Genomic DNA, 17892 nt, shown 5'->3' with positions numbered 1-17892 from the left:
ATAGTATCGTGTTTAGTGACCCAAAGTGTTGTGTGCCTGTTACAGTTGTGTGATCAGTGCGAGAAACTATAGTAAAACGTGTGGGCAGTGAGTTCACTGCGAGTTAACCTTGAAAAAAAAAAGATGAAGTGTGCCATGACAGAGGTGTTATATCGGTATCAGTGCTTCATTGGGTGAGTCGGAACCCGTATAGTTATGCTGTTCTTTCATACATTGGTATTGGTGCTGTAGGAAAATAACACAAACCTAAAGGTCCATGGTGAGTGTAGTGTACGTCTGTCGAGTACCTGTAGTCCAGAATCCAAGACTCCACCGGAACAGATAATTATTCCTCTAACCCCAAACTCGGATACCAACGTCACATGGACTTCAGCATCCAAGAGGGGGGAAAGGGGATTGGGAATGAAAGAGAAACACACCACATCTGCTTCTTTTTTCGGACTTTTCTTCTTGTCTGTATTCAAGTCTTAATCTTCCTTTTCAGTTTCTTTCTTTAATCTTTTCCTGAAATGATAAACACACTAAACACCTATTCTCGTGCTGAACTGTACATTTCGCCTTATTCCTAAAAAAATACCTGTCTTTGCAGAGTGGCTAGCTTTCTCTCTATCTCTCTTGTGTTGCAGAGTATTCTATCTTCTTGTAGAATTTCACTAGGGAAACACAAACTCTATTACTCTAAGCTCTAAATATTTATATCTGTAATTGTCTTGAAATGTTAAACTCAGGAACGTTATTACCTTCTACTTCCTTACAATGCTAAGCGTTTCTTCTCATCTATCTTATCAATTGTAGGTATGCAGAGTCCACGCTGAAGACAAGAGACTTCTCTACAGGTGGTAAGTATTATTATATATATATATATATAATCGCACATACTGAGGCTTGTCTTTTGATGAGTCTGGACTATGCCTGCAAACTTTCTTTAATTCTTCTTAACTTGTAGTCCTTATTTACAATCAACTGGAACGAATATTATTCAGGTCTTTGAACACAGTCTCTGAATAAATTAAGTCTTATCTGTAGCAACTGTTCTCTTTAAATCCAATGCAAGTCAACAGATATTTTCTCTACTGACTCTCTCCTCAAATGCCAAAATATTGTATGCTTCAGAAAATAGCCCAAAATAACTAGTTCACTTACCGCAGCCGCGGTATGGAGATTGCGCTAACTTCCGAAATACTCACTGACCCAAAACCTGGTTGTGGAAGCTCTTGCGCACTTAAAATTGAACACAGGGCAGAAGACGCGACTGTGTCCTCAGGAACAACAGTTGAAGTGCGCGGCTCCTCAGAATTGGAGCCGCGAAACCCAGCTGCAGAACGTCGTGAGGAAAAACAACTAGACTGCAAACTCAATGAAGAGTTGCGGAGGCCATCTTGTAATTCCGTCTTTTACCATACGAAATCACTTTCTTGAGACCGCCTGGAAATCGCCTTCCCAATAGTCTTCTAGTGCCAAAATAAGGTTTCCGAAAAGTGTTAAACCTGGCAGATAGTGATTGGGACTTAATCAGGGGTCCAAACAGACCGTTCCTGACAGTACCCCCCACCAAAAATCTTCCTCCTGTCTCATTAGGTTTGTCAGGGTGTCTCTTATGGAATTCTTTAATTAGTCTAGCAGCAGAAACGTTGGATTTAGGTTCCCAAGTTCTTTCTCATGGGCCCAAACCTTTCCAATCAATTAGATAGCACAGTCTCCCTTTCTTAAATTTGGAATCAATTATTCTTTGGACTTCAAACTCTTCTTCAGACTGAATTGGAATAGGCTTAGGGGGGCCTTTCTTTCTCAAATTTGGTGGATTCCTTCTGACCAAAGACACATGAAAAACTGAATGTATCTTAAGCTTTTTAGGAAGCTGGAGCTGAACACTAACGGGATTAATCATCTTTTCCACCATGAAAGGGCCAATGAACCTCGGAAGAAATTTACGATTTCCTTTAATTCGCAAATTTCGAGTTGAGATCCAAACCTTTTCTCCAAATTCATAAAGGGGACTTGGTCGCCAAGTCTTATCTGCTTGTTTCTTAAGTGAAGCCTTAGCCTTGATCACATTCTCAGTTGCCCTTTTGTAAACTTCTTCCAGATGAACAACTACCTCAACTGCAGGCATATCACTCTCCTGTCTTCCTGCATACGTATTAGGGTGTCTACCTGAGTTCAAATAAAAAGGAGTGTAACCAGTACTAGAGTGTTTAGCGTTGTTATAAGCAAACTCTGCAGCCCATATTATGTCTGGCCAATCTCCCTCATGATCCATCAAGAATAAGCGCAAAAACTGCTCTAACTCTTGATTAACTCTTTCCGTTTGACCATCCGTCTCAGGGTGGAAACTGGAGGACAAACGAGAGTCAATATCCAATCTTTTCAAAAAGGACCTCCAAGACCGAGAGACAAATTGAGGACCCCTATCAGAGATGACCACTTTTGGAATTCCATGCATCCAGACTATTTGCTTAGTGAACAAGGTAGCCGATTGAGTGGCATTTGGAATGGATTTTAAGGGAACAAAATGACTCATCTTGGTAAAATGACCCACCACCACCCAAATGACTGAATACCCCTGACTGGAAGGTAATTCTACAATAAAATCCATAGAGACAGTATGCCAGGGATATGGAGCTGGGGGCAAAGGCTGCAATAAACCTTGTGGAGTCATTCTGACTGATTTTCCCTTGAAGCACTGTTCACAAGAGGCTACATATTGTCCCACCTGAGCTTTCATGGAGGGACACCAAAAATCTCGCTGCACAAGATCCAAAGTCTTCTTCACTCCTTTATGTCCTGCCAACAAATCATCATGTGAATGTTGTATGATCAAAGTTTGAATTTCTTCATCGGGAATAAAGAGTTTTCCTTGAAAATACGGTCTGCCATTTCTTACTTCCCAGTCGTCACCTTGTTGCTTCCATTCATCTAAAACAAAAGAAGCCAAAACTTGATCCAATCTTTTTCTAGATCTGGAAATGAAATTACTCCAATAATTCTTTCTTTAGGAATTATCAATTCTTCTTTTGAAACTGGAGATTCTTCAGTCGTTGCCATTCGAGATAAGGCATCTGCCTTTCCATTAGCGGAACCTGGTTTGTATGTCAGCAGTCAAGGTCCGAGCAGACTTTAAAAATTGGAGGTTTCGATGATCTGTATACACAGTCACCTCATGTCGAGCTCCCAACAAATAATGTCTCCATTCACGGAAGGCATCCTTGACTGCCAATAACTCTTTATCAGCAATAGAATAATTTATTTCAGCTGAAGTTAGCTTACAAGAGCGATAAGCAACTGGATGAAGCTGGCCATTAGTCTTATCTCTCTGGGACAAAACTCCTCCAATAGCTAGATTGGAAGCATCAACTTCAACAAAAAAAAATTCTCCGGGATCAGGATGCATCAAAACTGGGGAAGTTGAAAAGGCTTCCTTTAATTCACAAAAGACTCTTTCTGTGTCTTTCTACCATTCAAATCTCACTCCCTTCTTCAGTAGACGAGTCAATGGTGCCACCTTCTCGGAGAAATTTTCAATGAAACAACGATAAAAATTAGCAAAGCCAATAAAACTTTGTGCCTGTTTCACATTTTTCAAAGATGGCCAATCCCATATCGTCTTCATCTTAGAATCATCCATGGAAACTCCCTCTGGAGAGAGAACAAACCCCAAAAATTCCACCTTTTCGGAATTAAAAACACACTTCTCCAATTTAACATACAACTGATGATCTAGAAGCTTCTTCAGAATGGTTCGAACATGTTGGAAATGCTCCTGTTCCGTTTCAGAGAAGATTAGAATGTCATCAATGTAGACAACTGCAAATCGATCTAGACATTCTTGCAACACATCGTTCACAAAATGCTGAAAAGCAGCAGGAGCGTTGCAGAGTCCAAAAGGCATTACTTGATATTCGAACAACCCCATCCTGGTTCGAAAAGCGGTTTTCCACTCATCTCCTTCTGCCATTCGAATCAAATGATAAGCGCCCCTCAGATCCAATTTGGTGTAAAATTGGGCTCCTTTAACTTGATCCAACAGCTCGGATATCAGGGGCAATGGATATCTATTCTTTTTTGTGACCGAATTTAGGGCCCGATAATCAATACACATTCTCAAACCTCCATCCTTCTTCTTTGGAATAAAAAAAAGAGGGGAAGAGACTGGCGATTGAGAAGGGCGGATAAAACCATTAGCCAAAAATTTTTCGAGATACTCCTTGAGATGTTGATTCTCTTTTTCAGAAAGTGCGTATATCCGACTGCAAGGCAAAGATGCCCGTGGTTCTAATTCTATCCTACAATCGTATTCTCGATGAGGTGGTAATTTGTTTGCTTCTTTCTCGTCAAAAACGGAAGCCAAATCTGCATATACCTCCGGAATCTCGGGAACCGCCAATACACAAACTGATTTAGCTCCTCCAGCTATCAACTGTAATGGAGAAAATGAATTGGTCTCTGATTTTTTTAAATGACAATGATTCTTGCAATATTCAAAATTCATCTTAATAGTTCTCATAGACCAATCAATCAAAGGATTGTGTTCCGTGAGCCAAGGTAACCCCAAGATGAGCTGAAATTGAGGAGCATCAATAAGGCTGAATCGTAATTCACTTACATGTTCGCCCGGACCAGTCAACTTGATAGTTTCTGTATCCTGTATTATTGGACCAGATGACAAATTGGTACCATCCACAGCTCTCACAGCTTCAGGTTTTTCCTTTCTGACAAACTTAATTCCCAATGACTTGGCAAATCCTATGTCACAAAAATTTCCTGTGGCTCCGGAATCGATCATTACAGAGATACCTTCAAAACGGGCAGAATTGAATTCAATCACACTAGTAACATTCAAATGCGGAGCTGCAGATTGCAAGGTATTTGCCACCAACTGTGGATTTGAAGCTGACTCTTCTTTAGCTCCCACCAGAGCAACTCCCTTTACTGGTGGAGCCTGTCTTTTACTGGTATCATCTGCTTTGGCCTTTTAGTACAATCCTTCAAAAAGTGCCCAGAATCGCCACAATACATACATAACTTGCCATTGCGCCTACGCTCTCTCTCTTCCTTTGACAACGGTCCCCTAACTGAGCCTATCTGCATAGGTTCTTCTTCCGTAGCTGCTTCCTTAATCCGTGGATTTTCGGACTTAAATCGATCATAGCGTGGAGGATAGGACTTGAAATCTCTCTTTCTTTCACTACTTCTCTCGCTCAAACGCTGATCAATCTGTAGAACTAAATCAATTAGTGCAGAAACCTCAGTGGGCCGATTGGGAACTTGTGCTAAACCATCCTTTAATTCATCTCTTAGGCCTCGATAAAATATTGCAGCTCGTTTGGCCTCAGGCCAATTGGTCTCCACAATAAGCTTATTATATTGAGCTAAATATGCCACTAATTCTCTGTTTCCTTGTTTTAAATCTAGTAATTCATTATCTGTAATTTGGGATATAGATCTCCGGTCAAAAATTCTCAAAAATTCTTTCTTGAATTTGCCAAAATCATAAAGTATTGGATCGTCATTGATGACGCATCTCCACTCAGGTAGGACAACATAAACGCCACTCTTGCCTGGTCCTCTTTAAAAATGACAGGCTTGCACAATGTAAAGAGCATTGGGTGATGAAAGTCTGTTCCTTCTGAGGATCCCCACAAAATCTTTCTGGAGCCGCCAAAGGAATCGTGGGGGACATGGCATGAATTACCTGAGTGGTCAACTCTGAGGAGGAAGGGGCAGGAGAAAAGGTCTGAGGTTTAGGTAGCTTATTACCCTCTAATCTTGTTGTCAGTAAATCATCTAATCTACTTCTAAGGAACTGGGTTTCCTGGCTAGACCTCCTAACCTCTTCTCTGAGTGTCTTATTTTCTGACTGAGCTTCACTTAATTGAGCCTAAATTCCATCCAATATAGAAGCTAAAGTCTTAACATCAATTCCCTCAGCCATCCTGTTCGAGTGGATATTGTGGTATACGGCACTTCAATCTGTCGAGTACCTGTAGTCCAGAATCCAAGACTCCACTGGAACAGATGCTTATTCCTCTAACCCCAAACTCGGATACCAACGTCACATGGACTTCAGCATCCAAGAGGGGGGAAAGGGGATTTGGAATGAAAGAGAAAGACACCACGTCTGCTTCTTTTTTCTGACTTTTCTTCTTGTCTGTATTCAAGTCTTAATCTTCCTTTTCAGTTTCTTTCTTTAATCTTTTCCTGAAATGATAAACACACTAAACACCTATTCGTGCTGAACTGTACTTTTCGCCTTATTCCTAAATAAATACCTGTCTTTGCAGAGTGGCTAGCTTTCTCTCTGTCTCTCTTGTGTTGCAGAGTATTCTATCGTCTTGTAGAATTTCCCTAAGGAAACACAAATTCTATTAATCTAAGCTCTAAATATTTATATCTGTAATTGTCTTGAAATGTTAAACTCAGGAACCTTATTACCTTCTACTTCCTTACAATGCTAAGCGTTTCTTCTCATCTATCTTATCAATTGTAGGTATGCAGAGTCCACGCTGAAGACAAGAGACTTCTCTACAGGTGGTAAGTATTATTATATATATATATATATAATCACACATACTGAGGCTTGTCTTTTGATGAGTCTGGACTATGCCTGCAAACTTTCTTTAATTCTTCTTAACTTGTAGTCCTTATTAACAATCAACTGGAACGAATATTATTCAGGTCTTTGAACACAGTCTCTGAATAAATTAAGTCTTATCTGTAGCGACTGTTCTCTTTAAATCCAATGCAAGTCAACAGATATTTTCTCTACTGACTCTCTCCTCAAATGCCAAAATATTGTATGCTTCCGAAAATAGCCAAAAATCTCCATACCGCAGCCGCGGTATGGAGATTGCGCTAACTTCCGAAATACTCACTGACCCAAAACCTGGTTGTGGAAGCTCTTGCGCTTAAAATTGAACACAGGGCAGAAGACGCGACTGTGTACTCAGGAACAACAGTTGAAGTGCGCGGCTCCTCGGAATTGGAGCCGCGAAACCCAGCTGCAGAACGTCGCGAGGAAAAACAACTAAACTGCAAACTCAATGAAGAGTTGCGGCGGCCATCTTGTAATTCCGTCTTTTACCATATGAAATCACTTTCTTGAGACCACCTGGAAATCGTCTTCCCAATAGTCTTCTAGTGCCAAAATAAGGTTTCCGAAAAGTGTTAAACCTTGCAGATAGTGATTGGGACTTAATCAGGGGTCCAAACAGACCGTTCCTGACAACGCCAGAAGACGTGACAGTGAATGGCATGTAATTGGGTCATATCGTCTCTTAACGAGCTTGGGATGTCAAGGTTCGTGAAGACCACCAAGTGATCACATGCAGCTCATCTACAATGATGAGGAAACGCAGAATGAGTATCATTCTAATTCTAGTAATAATGTGATCCCAGGTCTTGGTGGTCTTCATAAACCTTGACATCCCAAGTAGGGGTGGGCGAAATTTGCGTAGTCGCGCTACCCAAAGCTCTGCGAAACGGTAAATAAATCTCTACGAGAACCCAAAAGTTCCATGAACAAGCGGAATTGCTTGTTCCGTTTCCTGTTCGTGAATGCTGTTTGTGTGCTCGGGCAGAAATATCTCACGAACACGCATTTTGAATTGCGAACAAGCAAACAATTCTGCGAAGCCGCGGATTGTGGAATTTTTGGCAATTCCGTATTCTCCGCGGAACGCGAAATTACCCAAATCCGCAAGCGGAATGGAATTTACTGCCCAGGCCTAATTCCAAGCTTGTTAAGCGACTAAATGACCTTCTCATGACATTCACTGTCACGTCTTCCAACGTACACGATCACCATGTTTACTACAAACAGAAATATGTGAAGCAAACACAGTGCTCTTCTTCCTCTCTTTTCCATCACACAAGGGTCCTCTTTACTGGCAGACCAAACCCTATTTGACATGGTGCTCCACACTTCTTCAAAGATGGCCATCAAAGGTCCTTACAGATTCTCCCTTTCATTGCTCCGATACCACCATGAATTTTATGGACCTACTCCAGTACTTTGTTTCTCAATCCTTTTGGTGACTAACAACCCCAACCACCAACTTACAATTCCATTCATCATGATTAATTCATTTTTATACATACGGTCATTCACAGTTCGCATTTCCCCATTGCCAGAAAAGTCATACTTTTGACCAGGTGCATAGGTTCTATCTAATTGTCGAAAAGTATGATTTACTTACGAATGAGCCATTATACATTGTGCTTGAGGACCTTTGAACATCTGTTGTGGAGTTCTTTGCATTTTCTGGGTATCCCTTCCAAACTCTTGAACATCTTTCCCCGGCTCTGTGAAACGAATTTCACTTTGTTTTACTGGGTACTAACTGAGGAAACTACAAAGCCCCTGCTTTAGTTAAAGTACTTGCACCTGTGGGAATGCGCACTAAAGAAGAATATTTTCTACAAGGCAACATGTTCACTTGTGACAGTCAGTCAAGACGTTGGCTGGTTTTCATTGTGTTCATCACTATTTCAGTTAATGTGTAGAAAAAATAAATATTAGAATTGTGTTCATGCCTAGTTCACTTAGGGGCCTAGTACGATGTTGGGCGCTGTGAGAACCAACCAACCATAGGTTGGCGATACCGCAACCCCCATTAGAATGGGGCCCATGGTGCAGTCACAAGCTCCCATAGAGAAATGGGAGTTTCTGTAAATCCCTGCACGGGGTGACAGGCACCTCACAGTGCCTGATTAATAGTGTAGGTGTATACTGCTACTTGGCCTAGCCGCATAGCAAACAAGCATTTGCAATGCAATAGGTCTCGCATTTGTGAGACTTTGAGCTACTGGCATTGTAAATGACTAATCTTTTATCTATGTGTTGGTTTTGAAAACATCTAAATAAAAGGCATTGTCATTTACAATGCCAATAGCTTAAAATTTCGCAAATATGAGACCTATTGTATTGCAAATGCTTGTTTACTTTAGTTCCGTCTTTCCATTTACACCCAAGTTCAAAGGGAGGTTCCTGAAAGGACGGTTGAGCAGACAATAGGTCGGTGTGAATATCTATCCAAATGATTCACACTGAGAGAAACACTTATCAAAGTAGGCCATGTGGACCGACTTTTGAAGTGATGCGGTCGTAACCGAAAATAATGAATGTGAACTGCTCACCTGAACGAGATTAGCCCCGATGAGCTAGACGTATCTGCGAAACACGTGTCAGCTGCCAGTATTTATCTGAATGAATTACAGTAACAAAATACAACACATGCATTGGTATCTATCTAAATGGGTTCGTGTATATTGTGGTGTATAGGTTAAGGGCAGGAATGACCTATGCCACAAAGTGGGGCCTACCTATACCAAGCATACAAACTGACACAGAGACTGGCTGCACTCTAGGGGCCGAAGACCACGAGCGGTCTTGCGCCCATTTATTTATACCCGAGGGCTGCCCCGCCCTGGGGTTGTATGCGTGCGTGCGTGCGTGAGTGGACGGGCACGGTGGCTCTGCCAGTACATCCCTCCAAACTCACAGATGATTAGTCCAGTCTTATTTAAAGTTCTTTGCACGGCGTTTCCTCCAGGCATAGCCCTGGAGCCGCTGACTGGGAGTCGGGTTTGGTCGTAGGTTATACCTCTGGCTTCGCTGTCCCTCGGCCCTGGGTTCACTTGCTGGTGCTACTTCTCCGTTCTCTTGGCTTGGTGGTAGACCACTAGAACTAAAACCGGTCTCTCCTCGGACTGGTGAAAGTTCTCTGTCACGAGGGCTGGCGGCCGCCTCGGGAGTGATCGGCCGATATTCAGTTGTCTCCATGTCTTCCAACTCCTGTTCCTGGGTTCCTTCCTCCTCAGACACTTTCTTGAACCAGGATATATTCCTTGTCACCACTCGTGTGCCTCGGGCTACGGATACCATAGTGCCGTGTATGTTCACAATTTCCCATATCTCTGGTTCAAACGTTGTTTGGTACTTTCACTGATGGTGACGAGTCTTGAGGACCACACGGTCCACCACGGCGAGAGGCCTGACTCCTGCTCTCCTCGTTCGACTCGCCCTCTCGTTTGTGCGTCGTCTCCTTTCCTGGGTTGCCTCGTGATCTAGTTCTGGTGCTTGCCATGCTGGGCTCACTGGTATACAATCTTGTGGGGGTCTCCTGAACATGATGTGTGCCGGGGCACACTTGGTGATGCAGTGCAGTGTTTGCCTATAGGCGTTCAGGAATTGCGACAGGCACTCCTCTGCTGCTTCCCCCTTCTCCATGCCGATTCTTAGTACCCTGTTCATTGTCCTCATGAACCGTTCGACCTCGCCATTGGCCTGAGGCCATTGCGGTGTGATCCTCCTGTGACGTATGCCTCGCCGGGCTAGGTATGCATGAAACTCAGAGCCCTGGAACGGTGGTCCATTGTCCGACCTCGCTTCCTCTGGGAATCCTAGCATGGCAAACGCCCGATCCAGAGCTGGCTTGACGTGGCTAAACGTGGTGGATGGAATCACTTCCACCACTGGAAACTTTGAGCATGAGTCAATCAGTACCATGGCCTGGCGCCCGTCTGGGAAAGACCCGAAGTCAATGCTTATTTTGGACCACGGGATATCGCATGCGTCTTCCGTGATGACAGGGTGAGGCGCAGGTTCCTGGCCGGAGATGACACACGAGTGGCAGTTGCGGATTTCCTCTTCCACTGCGCTGTCCATGCCAGGGAACCACACCCTTCCCCGCAGTCGAGCTTTTGTTTTTGCTATGCCTTGATGTCCTTGATGAGCCAGGCGCACCACCTCCTTCTGCAGGCATGATGGGATGACAATGGTGGTTCCTCGCAACACCGCCCCGTGGGGTCCTGTGCTTAGTTCGCTTTGTGCACGCCACATTTGTTGGCGAAAAGTCTGTTCTTCCGCTGTAAGGGCACTGGCTCCATGTAGGAAGTGTTTCCAGCTACGGTCCTCCAGGGTGCGTTTCACCCTCCTCAGGCACTCATCTTGGTCGGTAGCCACTCCAATTTCTTCAATCGTGAGGGCTTTAGGGCAAGCTTCCTGGGACAGGATCCTCACAAATTCTTCCACCTCTTCCAGGTCTTCCTGTTCCGGCGCCACTGACGCATGACCCGGGTGCCTTGAGAGGAAATCCGCGGGCTTGTCTTCTCCGGGCCGAAAAACGACTTCAAATCGGTACGTCTGAAGCTGAACGGCCCACCGTTCAATCCTGGGTGGCGCGAGTCTGGCTGTTCCCGCAAACAGTGGGACCAGTGGTTTGTGGTCTGTCACCACCGTGAACTAGTGTCCGAAAAGGTAGAGGTGAAAATACTGACATGCCCATTTGATGGCGAGCGCCTCTCTTTCAATCTGCGCGTAGCGCATTTCAGTAGCCGTTAGTGCTCGGCTAGCGTACGCAGTGGGCACCCATGAGTGATCCTCTGTCTTCTCTAATAGGACCGCCCCTAGCCCTACCGGGCTGGCATCCACGACATCCTCCGTTTGACGATGCGGCCTGAAGTACGCCATGACTTTGTCGTCAATCAGGGCCTCTTTTACTGCTTTAACTGCCTCATCCTCTCTCGCTGACCATGCCCATGGTTGTCCGGATTTGGTAAGCACCCGCAAGGGTTCCGACAGGGATGCCAGATTGGGGAGAAACCGACCACAATAGGTGGCCATCCCCAGGAAGCTGCGGACCTCCGTTGCCGACGTTGGCTTGGGCGCTGATCGGATGGCCTCCGCTTTCTTAGGGTTCACTCTCAGGCCGTCGCGAGAGAAGATATATCCGAAGAATTCGACTGATTCGTTGTAAAAGGAGCATTTCTCGCGGTGGAGCGTTAGTCCATGATCTGCTAGGCGCTGGAGCGCGGCTCTGAGGTGCCCATGATGTTCTTCTAGGGTCTCTGAGAAGACCAGAATGTCATCACTTAGATTGATGACTCCAGGCAGTCCCGATAAGGTCTCTCTGATCGCATTATGGAACACCTCCGCGGCCGAGGAAACTCCAAAGCTTAGGCATTTGAACCTGCGGAGACCAACATGGGTAGAGAACGTCGTGATGTTCCGGCTATCTGGGTGGAGCTCCAGCTGATGGTAGCCTGCGTTTAAGTCCAACTTGGAGAACCATTTGGCCCCATTTAAATCAGCCACGATGTCGTTCCCTCTTGATTGCTTTATTTGGGAGACGCATGTCCACGCACAGTCTTATTGCACCTGGTTGCTTGGGTTTGGGTGCAACAACGAGGGGCGATACCCATGGAGTGGGTCCTGACACTTTTTCGATCAACCCCAGCTTTTCAAGTTTGACGAGCTCCTCCTCCATTTGCTGCCGCAGGTGGAACGGCACCCTCCGATGCCGCAGTGCTGTTGGTCTCACTGTGCGGTCAATGTGCAACTTGAACACCTTCCCCTTCAGGCAGCCCAGGCCTCGGAAGAGCGTCGGAAAGTCTCTTAGCAGGGCATCTGCATGCCGTTCATGTACTTGGTTAGCAAAAAATACCAGCTGGAGGTCCTCCGCGGTGTGGCAGCTGAGTAGCGTGCCCCGTCTGACCCCCGTCACATGAAATTTCGTGTTCACCGTCTGGTCGTTGCATGACACCGTCACGTCAATGACTCCGCGTAAGGGTAGAGGTTCATCACTGTCGTAAGTGTATATTCTGGCTTTTGAGGGCAACAGCGGTGGTCGAGGATGAAGTTGTTCGTATTGTATGCTATCCATTACGTTCACTGAAGCCCCCGTATCAATCAGGGCCTTCACCGGGGACCCTTCAATGTCCACTTCACACATCGGTGGCGGCCTCTTCCTCGACCCATCTCTACCCACGAAGGAGACGAAGAACACATCGTCATCGTCGTCATCCTCCTCCAACTGGAATGCAGTCTGGTGGGCGTCGCCACACGGTCCGGGATCCTCGAGAGAGAGTTGACGCACACTTTGAGTGGCTGACCTACCACTGGGGCCGGCACGGCGACTGTTGCGGCAAACTTTAGCGAAGTGGTTCATTTTTCCACAGTTGGAGCACGACTTTCCTCTTGCAAAGCACCGTCCGCCCGAAGGATGTTCCATCCCACAGTTTCCGCACATGGATCGCGACGTGGCCGCCTGCTGGTGTCTCTGCGCGGACTGCTGTGGCCGCTTTCGCACCACATCCACGTGCTCTTCCTTGATCGACACGTGCTTCGCCGGTGTCGTGGGACCGTCCAGTGCGGCCTGCATCGCCTCCGCTCTTGCGTTGGAGAGTTCATGCGACCTAGCCAGCACGAGGATCTCATCCAGGCTGATGCGTGGCTGACGTAAGATTAAGCGACGTAGTTGAACCGACCTGCAACCTTGTATGAGCTGAGCCCTGATCTCCAGAGTTCTATCAATTCACACGATGTCGCGAGCTTGCGCTGCCTCGCGTAGAAGACGTCGATCGATTCTCCTTCCGCCTGGCGGGCCTGGCGCAGTTTAAACCACTCAAAGTCCGGGTTTGCGCGGGGGTCAAAATGGCGGTTGAGGGGCGTGGCCAAGATGGCGACGGAGTAAGACGTGCCTGCGAGCTCCTCCGGCACCCCGAGCCTTTCATAGCTTTGTTTAGCTGCACTGGGGCGATTTCAACCCCGGCCTTGACTCTCCTGGGGTCACTAAGGTGTCCTGCATTCGTTTGATCCTTCTCCCGTCGAGCTACGACCTAGGACGGCGGACTTAGCCGAGGTGTTGGAGTGGTGACGCACGAGCGCTGGAGCGGCCTACGGAGATTCGCCTGGGTTGCATCGGCTCTTAGCACGAGGGGACCCTGAACTTTAGCAAGTTGACTAGTGAAGCGCCTGCTTTGCGGGTTCCCCCCACTGGGATTGTAGCGAGCCTGCCTGGGGCCCCGGTGACCCATCTGGCTTTTGACGCCTGAGCGGAGGTGACGAAGGGGCGCCGACTTGTCTGGCGGCTGCTGGACAGCGCAGAAGGCTGAGGGAAGAAGAGGTGGTGCCATCTTGCCTCTAACCCTCTATGCCCTGGGGGCGATTCAAAGGGCGTTGAGCGACACGGCGAGTGCTGCCTTTTGATCGCATCGGCCCCCAGGTGTCTACGGAGCGGAGATCGCGGAAGGTGTGGAGGAGCGTGGCTTGCTACCCGAGACGCTCTGGGAGGTCGCGAGGAGCCTAGACCTAGGCTGTGGCGCCACACCATGACGACGAGGAATCGCACGAATAAGACCGGGAAGGATGGTCCTGGTAAAGGGCCGTCCGGATCGCCCCCCGGCCCTAGCAAGTCACCGGCCAAGGATGGCGGTGAGGGCCCGGTCACGAAGGCCTTCCTGATTGAGCTTTTTGCATCTATCAAAGACGATATCACAGAACTGAAATCACAACTGGCTTCTGATCTCCGTGAGGTCCGACAAGACGTGGACGGCATCGGTGAACGGGTGGCGACCCTGGAGGACCACGATCTGGGCCTCAATGGTGATATCCATCAGCTACAGCAGGAGTTGCTTCAGCTACGCGAGCAAAATTTGGATCTTCAGGCCCACTGCGAGGATTTGGAAAACCGGTCCCGCCGTAATAACATTCGGATCCGAGCGGTGCCCTGGGAAGGAGAAGGTGAGAACCTGCGGGAGTACGTGGAGGCCCTGTTTCTGCAAATTCTGGGAGAGGACGACCGCACTGAGGTCCGGATGGACAGAGTACATCGGGTTGGCCTGCCACGTGGCGCGCGCTCGCCGCCTCCCGACATTCTGGTTTGTGTCCATGATTTTCAACTGAAGGAAACGATCCTGCGGAAGGCGAGGGACACCAACAACTTGCTTTTTCGTGGGCACAGCCCTCAGCTTTTTCAAGACCTGGCGGCTTCCACCCTGCAAAAACGACGGGACTTGAGGAAATATAAATTTTATGGTCAAGAAATGTTCCCTAACGTGTACCCCACCGTCTCCATGTACGAACTTAAAGTGCATGTAACTTCCCTCCTGTGCCAGCTATGAAGACGCAAACACATTTGCGTCCAACGTTAACATGTCCTCTTTCAGACCCACCCTGAACGGGTTGAATATTCCGTTTCTAAGTATGCCTTGCCAACGTCTTTTTGTGGTGTACTTTACACGTTTTCCAGCCCAGGCGAAGTAGGCCCTGAATTCTGCCATCGAGCCTTTTTTCTGCCTTCAGACTCTGAAATGCCTCAGCCTGGGCCGGCCTCTGTACCCGTGAACTCTGTCCTACTCCCTGCGCGGCTCACGGCGCTTAGCTCAGCCTGTTGCCTGCCAAGACTGTATTCAACCTTCGAATTATCTGTTCCGCTCCTCAAAAATACATTCCTGCCTACTAGTTTAAGTAAACATCCTTCCAGCTGCAGAGCAAAGGGCCCGGCCTCACTGTCTCCGTCCGAGTAATTCATAGTCTCTGTTACCATGGTAGGCCCATGCCCCCTCGCATCTCATGCAGACACCTAAACGCTTATACACGCACTCACAGTCAGTATAGAATAGCCTCTGTCCGAGAGACCTTTTCCTTCTAGATAATATGGTTCCCAAACATCAGATACCAGATATGATATAGGAACGAGTTGATCTGACATGCCAGACTTCTGTCTCTTTCCTCTAGTGAAAATGTCAAGTCCCCTGCACCCTCCAACTTTTACGTCAATCACACGTCATGCAGCTGCGCGCGCATCCTAGCTACCGATTTCTGCTGACTCTACACCATTCTGTCATAGAGCCACCCACTTCTGACACTTACATGTGACGTTTCTAGAACACACCTCTGTGCACGCCTTAGTTCACGCCTTCTGATTACGTATTGCTAACACGTGTGTATCCTTATCTTGTTTCTCTCAGCTGTTACGCCTTCTGCATTGACTTCTATTGTATATATTAAGTATAAAAGTAATGTAATGTCAATAAAGTACGCTCTATCCCTTCCTGCACCCCAGTGGTGGCAGGAACCCGATATCCGGTACCTGACCCATTCCTTTTTAAGGAATAAAACCCCTAAGAACTCTAACACCACGGACTCTGCCTCTTTCTTTCCGATTGAGTTATTTTTGTTTAAGTACTTACCTGCATATAAATTAAGACGGTAAATCAAATATTTACCACATTATTCTGGCGCCCGAATAGGGACCCCTCCCCAAACCCCACACACCGGTTGGTGCGTTGCAGCCTTGGTTCCCTGCCACAGTCGTGACGGACACTACGCGTACCCGCAGGATTTCCTGTATCTCCCTCAGGCCTACGGAGGTGACGGAGACTGCGATCAGCACCCAGACGAGGCGGTGAGGAGTGCGGAGGATGCCGACCAGAGCCTAGCCGAAAGAAGCAAGGTCCGAGGTGTCAAGAGGCCCACCAGTTCCGAAGTATTCACGTATCGAGTCGAGTCGAGTCCAGTCCGGTCCAGTCCAGTCGAGTTTTCCGAGGCCTTCTGTTCCGTGCTTCCCGGTGAGTACCATTGCTGGGGACGCATCTAGACGGGTGCATTATTATGTATCCGGTAAAGACGGGTTTGGGTACACAAACACGGTCTGCACTGTTTTAGACAGTGTATCTGTGCTGTTTAGCAGTACATCTAGCATCCAAGTTCTTGCACTGTTCTCAACAGTGTATCTGTGCTGTTTAGCAGTACATCTAGTATAAAGGGTAGTCATATGTGTTCAAAATGTTTCATGTGATTAAGGTCGTGGTATGAGTGACTGTTTTGTGTACATTACCGTGTTTTTGTGTAACTAGCTGTGTTCAGAAGTAAGTGACAAGTATCGAGTATCCAGTACTAAGTAACAAGATGCCGCTTTTCAATAAGTTAAGACAGATAGGAACTAGGAAAGGGATGCTAGAGGAAGAAATTCCTATCCCCCCTAGGGACACTCCTGGAAATTTTATGTACCATAAGCATGGCTTAGATGCCATACTGTACCTAGATTTATGGGCCGATTATACTAAGCACCTAGAAGAAAGACACAGATGGCCCGTTACAGGAACTTGGGATGCCGAGTGCATCCTGAAAGTAGAAGAAGCGCTATGGAAAAAGAAAGCCAGACAATCTCAGAAAGACGCCATAGAATTTTGGCGTAAAGAATCACATAAACGTGCCGAAAAAGCACTCCGAAGAGAAGACAGACATAGAGAAGAGTCGGATAAAGTCCGAGAAAACGAATTAGTTAATGAGGGGATCCGAGTAAAGGCAGAACAAGTAGACCGCATGCGAAATAACCTTGTAAATGGCATGTACCTAGTGACCGAGGGTTCGCCTGAAGCCACTTCAGAAATACCGAAAGATCTGCCACCGCCATTGGTTCCAACTAAAGTAAATCACAGGACTACAAAGGACATATTCCTTGCTTCCTATCTAGATGATGTCGCTCCCGCTTACACCAATCCACCTGCCCAGGTACCACCTGCTGACGGTGACGGAGGTGGCAACCCACTCCAAGACAATGTCCCGCCCTTACCACAACAAAGTTCCCCCGCCCGGAATCCTGTTCCACCTGTTCCTCCACCACTTCCTACACCTAAGATAAATACCCTGAATCCGTTTGGGCCTGACCCTGGGAAGACACCAGTTCAGTTACTTACACAGTCCCCACAGACAAGTCATGCTCAAGCCTCCGCCTCCGCCTCTGGAGGTGCGACAGGGGGTCACCAGACCCCGCCACAACCACATAGGTTAAACATAAGGGACATATTAAAGAACCGTACACCCGAACCTCAAATTTTGACATGCTTAAAGAACCCCTTCCAGTTTGCAGATACGATCCAGTACCCGGTAAAGACGATAGGATGTTATTAGCATCTCTACGCTTACGAAAAGTTACAGATTACTTAATGTTGTTCCCAGGAATGACTGATCACCTAGATAGAATATACCATTTTATCCAGACTGGGGAAGATCCTGACTGTATTAAAGAGGCCCTGGCTCACCAGAAAACTGACACTCAAGGTTGTATATTACGCTTCTTCATAAACTGTCTAATAAGAGAACGAGAC

This window comes from Lissotriton vulgaris, chromosome 9, assembly GCF_964263255.1.
Source record: "Lissotriton vulgaris chromosome 9, aLisVul1.2, whole genome shotgun sequence".
Taxonomy (NCBI): Eukaryota; Metazoa; Chordata; class Amphibia; order Caudata; family Salamandridae; genus Lissotriton; species Lissotriton vulgaris.
Note: the sequence above shows the minus strand (reverse complement) of the source record.